The sequence below is a fragment of the Cryptotermes secundus genome, unplaced genomic scaffold (genome assembly GCF_002891405.2).
Source record: "Cryptotermes secundus unplaced genomic scaffold, Csec_1.0 scaffold385, whole genome shotgun sequence".
Lineage (NCBI taxonomy): Eukaryota > Metazoa > Arthropoda > Insecta > Blattodea > Kalotermitidae > Cryptotermes > Cryptotermes secundus.
Window position 1 is genome coordinate 742,487 of NW_019739947.1, and position 8,680 is coordinate 751,166.

Below are 8,680 nucleotides of genomic sequence, written 5' to 3' on the forward strand. Positions count from 1 at the left end.
ATATCACCCCAAGACAGACCAGTAACATTGAGGGTGCACAGTGTAACATAGAAGCTAGAGTGAAGTAATTCATAATGTGTATAGTTTTAAGAAAAAAGAAGAAAAATGGGGACTTCTTCTACTAAATTAAATGAAAAACATATTTTCTGTATCGCAGTAATGTGCTGAGGAATTTGGAGGGGGTGGGGCGGCGGTGTTGGGGGAAAAAACCAGCCATTCAGAACCCCACAAAAGAAAAGAATCAGAAATAAAACAAAAACAAAAAGACGCAGAAAATCTGATAAGTATACAATTCGTAGTACAAATAATTAACTTCCTTTTACTGACGGTCACCAGCTATCATCAGAAACGTTACTCCCAGTTCTGAATGATCAATGAACATATATAATTATTACTATCAAAGCAACAATAATTTATTATTTATTTATATAGCACGCACTACCTCAAACGGGTCATCTTAAGGTGTTTTTATAAATGGTTCGTACAAGTTAGTTTCTACTCAATTCGCAAACTACACAAAGCTGGACTAGCCGCTGGTTAAAATTAAAATAAGATACAATAAAATAATAAAACTCGTACATGCGATCAACTCTTATACTCAACAATAGGTTAAACTTAATTAACAATTAGATAATCCTAAATCCACAATTTAATATTTAAAAATGATCTTAAAAACGTTATAAGCTGCGAGTAGCTTCGTGTTTGTTACTGCAGTAGACCACGCTAGACTTCGTCAGATTTCTTCCACACTTTGTTGCATTGGCTCGCCGTGTTAGCATTGTAGTGTTACCATTTTGCTCTTATCTCATGTTGTTGGGAGCCAATGGTTAATCTGAATGATCAATTAAACTTCCAAATAAAGACGAGTTTTGACACATCATTAGATAGGAAGTACAAGTCGAATACTCGTGAATACAGGGTCAGTCTAAAAGTGGCAACAGAAGAATTGTCCGTTCTCGAACTGATGCAATTCGCTTTTGTTCACCACAGATATGCTACTTAAGTTCAGCTTGTAGACCTGTACCTTAAGAGTGGCTCTAAGAGAATGCTCTGATTGCTGGCAAGTACTGAGTTTCGCTTTTTCGACGTTTGTTGCTTTATTTAAACAGTCTGAAATGCCTGTTCTGCCCCCGGATACAGTTACTCTCCTTTTTAGTGTCATATTATATATATATATATATANGAGTAAATTTCACAATATCTGTGGATATTCTCCATTACGTAGGCAGTAGTAAACAGGAAACAGACGGAGAATTTATAAGGAATGTCGTCTTCTGGGATGTGGTGCTGTGTAGACATAGTACAAACCGATGTTTCGGAGGAACGTATCGCTTCACCTGCTCATGCTGTTTCCTAGCTCGCGGATTTTTCTTTCTTTTTTCTTCTACCCTGAAAATGCAGGTATTACGTTCCTCGGAAACGTCGGTTTATACTAGGTCTACACGGCACCACATCCAAGAAGACGGCATTCTTCATAGTCACAGCCGGGTAAACCTGAAATCTTACCAGGAAAATTATATTTTATGTATAGGCTCTCTTAGATAATTCATAACCTACCTGACATAATATCTGAGATACTTGGCACTGATATCCATGAGGTTGGAAGCTGAACCTAAGTCATTGTGTGTGAGTAGTCCTCCGCCCAGTAAACCCCAAAGGAACTTACCTACAACAAAACAAAAACAAAATTTAAGGTTAATAATTTCTCGTTTCAATTCACTGCAGTTATATTTCGGATTATAAAGACACTTTGCAGTCTTTGTGATCGTTCATTCCACAATTCGTGTCACAAAATCAATTAGGAATTACGTCTGAATTACTTCCTAACATAAAATATCACCCTCGCACGCAAGACTTCGTTGTGCCTAATACCACTGACCCGAGTCCATCTTGATATGCCTATATGCACTTTACTGCTATGTTCCCGACTTTTATGGAACCTGAAGATTAGTACAATGTTCATAAGGATCCCCATTTACTCAATTTCTGAGCCAGCTGTGTCCAAATCTCACAATTATACCCCATTCCTTTAACACCCATTTAATATTATTATAAAAATGTTCTGCTTGAATCTTCAACATGGTAAGAGATTCATCCGAAACGTCGGAACCTATCAATCAAAGAGTTTCTTCTTTATAATCACCGGCATGAGAACCTCAGATATCGCGTAATATTGTCTTCTCACGCGCGTCTAAATCCTTAGAGTAAACTTTCCCATACGGGGTTTCCAAAATAAGATTTTGCATATATTCATGATCTCTCATGCATACTACATGCACACCCCATCTATATATTCCCTCATTTAATTAAGTAAGAATATGTGTGGAAGGGTTCTAGTAGTGCAACTTCTCCGTTCGTACATTTTTTTTTCTTGGCACTACAGCCCCAGTGGGCCTAGGCCTAAATCCATGAACTTCTCCGTTCCCTTCGGTTTCCCTAGAACTTACACATTCGGTAAGACTCCTTGGGCGGGTAATCAGCTCCTCGCAAGGCCTCTACCTGTACACAAACACAGAGAAACGCACACAAACATCCATGCCCTGAGTGGGATTCGAACCCACGATCCCGGCTTCCGAGCGAGCGAAGACAGTGCATGCCTTAGACCGCTCGGCTACCGTGACCGGCCTCCGTTCGTACTATCTACAGAAATTATATGGCAAATCATTGTTCTGAACGGGATATAAAGGTGATTCAAGGCGAATTCATTGTTGTTTGCTACGTTATTTGATATCCCTGAACCCACTACAGAACATACATAATCTTCAAGGAATGCATCCTGCTGTGTTAACCTGTACTTCGTTATTGTTCTCAGTCTCAACGCAACAACTATCAAAATCCCATTCACACTTACTGTTTACAGTGGGTATACTGTCTGATGATGGCTTTATGTACCGAAACATGTAGCACATTGTCACACTATAAACACCAATAAACACATCATACACAGTGAAATGTGAATGAGATTCTAACAGTTGTTGTGTTGAGAAGGAAACAAAAGTAAGTATAGTATATGCATAGTTTACTTAGAGCTTCGACTAGCTTGGGAAATGTGCGATTTTCTTGGCTGCTTATTATCAATTCTTTCTGAAATGTAGGTATTACAAAAATCCCAAATTAGATGGAAAGTCTATCACTAGCGAATACGTACAGTGACTGCTCCATGAGCTGTGTAACGGCATAAGTAAGACCGGAAGATAATTAATTGTAATTAGATTGTTTACTAAGGACCATTTTACATTCCGTACGAAACGCAGGGTTTGACTGAGTTGAGTCAATTATTCAACAGCCAAATTAAAATTAAGTCACCTTCGTTTCCCAAAGTTTTATAGCATTCAATAATATTAGTTGTTGCTAGTAGGGATACTATTATATTTCAGCATCCTGCTGCATTAATATATCTCTCGTCCACTTGCTTTCATCTCCAAAGTAAACAACCTTTTATTTTAGAACGTCATTTACAATCAAAGTTAAAATACATAAAAAGTCATTAAAATCATAATTATATTTAATTGTTGCAACATGCTTGCCCCCTACAATGCCATCATCAGGCAACTGTTAGCTGGTTCAAATCACCGCACTGCATGGGTCCATACGTTAATATATTTACGTGCTATTATTGCACATCGTCGTTATTCGAGAGTGTACACGCACACTTCACCCCGGCAAATTTCATATTGCGGCGTTCGCGTTGTGTTCCTTTGTGCGTAATTTACCTTAGTCGTGCGTGTGACCCATGTATTGAGTGTAGAAATAAGCCCAAAGGAATTAGTAATTGACTGTTTGAAGTTGGATCTACAGCCTCATGCAGAGACTAAGAAAAATCACGAAAATGTCTGCCTTTCTGCGGCCTAGATTCGAACCGACTATCTTTCGGCTGCAACTTAGTCACTTTTCATCTATCTCATACAGAAGATGGAATTAAATTTACGCTGGACTGCAGTGTTTGGGGGGTTTTGCGATTTTTTTAGATCCTTCAAAACCAAACGTGGGCTCTAAAATAGACCATCAGTTAATCAGAATGACAGTCTGAAAACTCAGGAGTAAGACATGTTCGCCCCCTGAAACCTGAATGACGAGAGATTAAACTGATGATCTTACCAGCCGAAGGCCTCGTACGTCACTTTCCTGCATGAGCTGTGCTCCTCACGTTTGGTGTTCAAGGAAAAACTAAATCTTTATATCATGTGTAACTAATAACGCGGGTTCCAGATTGGATGAGTGGATTTATAACCTCTTATACAATCTCTCTTAATTACACACGTTACAGTTCACCATTACCCATGCACTGGGATTACAGTCTTCACTAGTTATCTCCTGGTAACAAAAATAAAAAAAAAGTTATCCCTGTAACAGGCCGTGAAGGCCCATAGGGTTGTGAGATGTTGAGGTCCCACATTTCCTAGACAATCGGCTCTTAGATGGCGATAAGGTTGTCATCCTTACACGCCGGCCGCCCTTTACCCTCAAGAATATTCCTGGTAGTCATTTCTGTTAGAGACTGAGTCGACCCCAGGGGCATTGTGCGGCTGGAAGAATTAGGTCAATTGAAGAATCCACCTCATCGGAATTTGATCCCGCGACCTTCCAGCTTGTAGCATAGTGCCTCAGCTAACTACGCTACCGTGTGCTCCCAGTCGTCTCCTGGTAACGGAATTAAAGCTGTCTCGCTCTGTTGAAACCTTCTAATCACATACTGAGTGTTCACAGGCTGAATTTTAATTCTTCTTCAGTTCTCTTGATGCTCGCACCACCTACTTCCAATTTGCTCTCTTTCTAGTCGATTTGTCTGCTCTTGCTCTGGTCGATTGGGAAAAGGCCATAGTGGTCCCTATTTACGAGAGGGGTGACCGATTGCTGGTCTCAAATTACAGAACGGTCAGTTTAACCTCAGAGGTTTGCTGGCCCTTGCCAGCGCAATCTTTCTAGGATCCGAGTCCCTTGGGACTCGCGACCATATTGTACTGTCTCAGATTTGAGACTTTCGTTTTCGTCGCCTCCTATGACTCGCAGGGTCACAGTGGAAGTATTCGACCCCGCCACCACTGGTATATTGCTCTCAAAGTCAAAGTCAAAGTCGAAGTTACTTTACAACTGGCGGTTTACCACCAATCAGTTCGCCTTGGTGTCAGGCCCCTTGAGGCCCATGTCTATTCCTATAGCTCATAGTTCTCATTATATAGCCGCTGCATGGACCACATAGAAAACCTCTTCTATTCTTGTAGAGACGTGTTACAATGCAATTGCCTGTCAACCAGTATCAGCAATGGACTCCTTACTGTTGCGGGTTCGAACAGGTTTACAAAGTCGTTTCCTAGAAATAATCACTTTCGCTTCTGCTATTATTCTGGTTTATAGACTGTGTTTACCTAGACGTTGTCTAGAAACTGCCCATGCCACAATAAATTCAGTTCCTTCCGCACATCAAACAAGCTTCATCTACATTTTATAGAATGTCGGTGAATGGTGTGCACGGATATACTTCCTGCTTATTCGGATGGTCATAAGAAACATATTCTGTGTGCACAGTACAGATTTATCAAATGTTATAAAACTCAGCTGTATGTAGGTCTGGTGACCACTGTACTTTGAAGGTTTAATAAATCTACCTAAATTAAATATTCATAAATGTAAAATTATGAAAGTTCACACAACCTAATCAGTCACTTAAGGGCTCTGCAACCTTCATATTATTAAATAGAAAAATAAAAACTTGCATGTAAATTTACGGGTGTTTGCATATCATAATTTATACCAGACCCACTTCCCAATTCTTAGAGAGAAAGTGTAAATTAAAAAGGAAACTTTCTCTTCGTGGCCTGGTGCCCAAATCTTACTACGTATATTCAACTTTATATTTTGCGAGAATTTGCATCAGAAGGAGTTTGTTTTCCAACGACTCCACGTTAATGTGGAATGCGAGTTAAGGAAAGGAATATAAATTATGAGTCGAAAGGGATGGTCACGAAAACAGACATCAGACCCTATTGCATACGAAATACTATAGTCGGTATCGCGCAGATATATATATTTTTTATGTAGGCGTAATACCTATACCCTGCTTGGTTAGAGATCCTTCCTTGAGTGCCAAATACGTATTTGTTATGCCGATTAGATGATTTCCAGTAGAATTGTATGATGATAATTACCGTTCGGCTATATCGTGAGATAGCTCAACGTAACTGACAACTATGCAACAAGATAAATTCCAACATTATTTTCCTATCTAGGCCTAAAAATTCCAAGGTGTAATTTTGCTTCCGTCATTCCTGCTGTATCTCCTGTCCATCTCATCCTTTTTTATTTGAGCATTAACGACAGCAGACAACATGACGAAGTTTCTCAGAAAAAAGGCCCATATTTTTCCATAGATTTTGTATACGCACAGAACATGGACATATAATGTATAATTTCTGTTTCAGAACATTACAGGAATAGAAACTTTACCGGCCTTGGGTTGCATTATTGCTACAGCCCATAAGCACTGTCCACCTGGCCGTAATTTTTATTATTACAACTTGTCATGAAAAATGTATAACTGGTTTTGCGTTAAATTAATGCACTCTCCACTCTCCAGTGACCACGTAGTTGACTTTTGTTACTGTAAGAGCCTTTGTTTGTACAGCTGGCTGTGCGTTACATTATTGCAATAGTCCCTGTGCACTGTCCACCTGGCCGTGAGTTGCATTATTGCAACATCTCATATGTATTATTCAGCTGCCCGTGCGGGTGCATTACTGACAAAAGACAGGCCCGTTCTCTCGTCAGAGAGGGCGCCCCATAATTACAAGACAGTAACTGTCAAACAGTAATGAATATCTGATCATGAGCCCCAGATGGGTCTCAACACCAGGCCTGACTGACTGACTGACTGACTGACTGGCCGTCAGTCGCAATGTGACTTTGACTTTGACAAAGGCAGCGACAGGGTGACAGAGTTCTGAGTTCTTAGTGGAAGACAGCCAGGCACATCGTAGAAGACTTAAAGTGTGATTATAATATTTCATTCACGTGTAATGCTTGCAGTGTGTGATTCAGTGAGACCGTTATAGTTCCAGTCTTATAAACCAGTGAAGACTAGTGCAGAATGCTTATGAGAGAAGTGCACAGAAGACCTGTGAAGACTTAACGTGTATCCTATAATTACAGTAACCTTTAAAATGTTAAAATTATTTAAAAGTTACGACTAATGAATATCCAATAAACCGACTCACGATCCAAAACGGAGTAGTACTCACTGGGACACGTGACAATAAAGCTAAAACTCTGGAGTTATATCCTATTTGCACCAAAGAACTGGAGCACTGAATTTATGCTTGCCGTTTAATTCTGTCATGGAATTGAATACAGTCACCTTTCACAAATTTGAAGCCGTGGGGGATGTGTTACCACCTACCCTCCATTTTGCCAGGAATTATCAGGTACTTCTCTCACGGAACCGCAACTGTGCTATGGATCTCAGTGCAATAGCACCGTAACTGACAGCCCCGCTAGATCCAGTAATAGAAATAGGTTTCACAGGAGCGAAGCAATCTGATAAAAATACGATGCACTTCGTATGCAGGAAATCATAAGGAACAGCGAAATGAGCTGAAAAAGTTTCTGAATCCCCTTGAAGAAATACAGGGTGATTCATATAGAACCGGCCTGATGAAATGAGCTGTAATATAAAATATACCATACAGATATTAAAGTAATTTACACATATCTTATTTTGGATTGTGTGCCGTGATCAGAGCAGGTGTTGAAAGTGTCCGCCGTTTTCAAGTAGGCACGCCTCCACCCGCGTTTGCATATTCGCCGTGACTCGATGCAGTGTTTCTTCAGTGATGTTCCTGCAGACACGTTTCGGGATTGTCCTTGACCTTGCAGCATAAGGGCTTACACTTGCCGGATCATGCGCACACCATTCGACTCAGCACGGCCCACGGATTATTATGTCGTAATTGTGAGCGGTTATATGCATCACCTGCGGAATTATTAGCAAATTCATCGGGCCGGTTCTATACGATTCACCTTGTATAATTCATGCCTTATCGCACGAAGTGAACAAAGCGAGTGCATATTGGTCAGATGTCTCAACAACGTTTTCTCATATAAACCTTCCTACCTCAAGAAGGTTAGACCTGTAGGCTACACACCTTGCCTTGTGAAGTTTTCTGACATTTATCCAAAACGTTTTACGACACGTATTATGTATGTACGCATTGCGGAAGTATCTCGCATGCATATTCAAGAAATAAAGGAGAAAATATCTAGGTCTACGAAAATGTATGGAATTATTTCATCTGATGATTACTCGTGACATTAAGAACTTACAACCTCGTAGATGAACATAAGACGAAACATGTACAGTCAGATTGCGATATCTTAACCCAGAGAAAGAAGCCGTGGTTACGTTCCAGAAGAAAGAACTCCCCTCAACCAGGACTGTAAGAGACCCACATCGTAAACAGTATAAAATTAATTGAAAACAGACTTTGTCAGGCTATAAAGTGCTATAAAAGGGCTGTTTTAAGAGAGCTCAGTAAAACAGACCGTACATAAGCCAATAAACATCTTGTAACAACAGACCTGTAACATTTGAAGCTGGAGCTCAGAGACAGACAAATAAATATGTTATCCCCCGTAGCGCGAAGGAATGTCAAGACGCCCGGGATATCACCGTCCTCGTCTCCAAGGA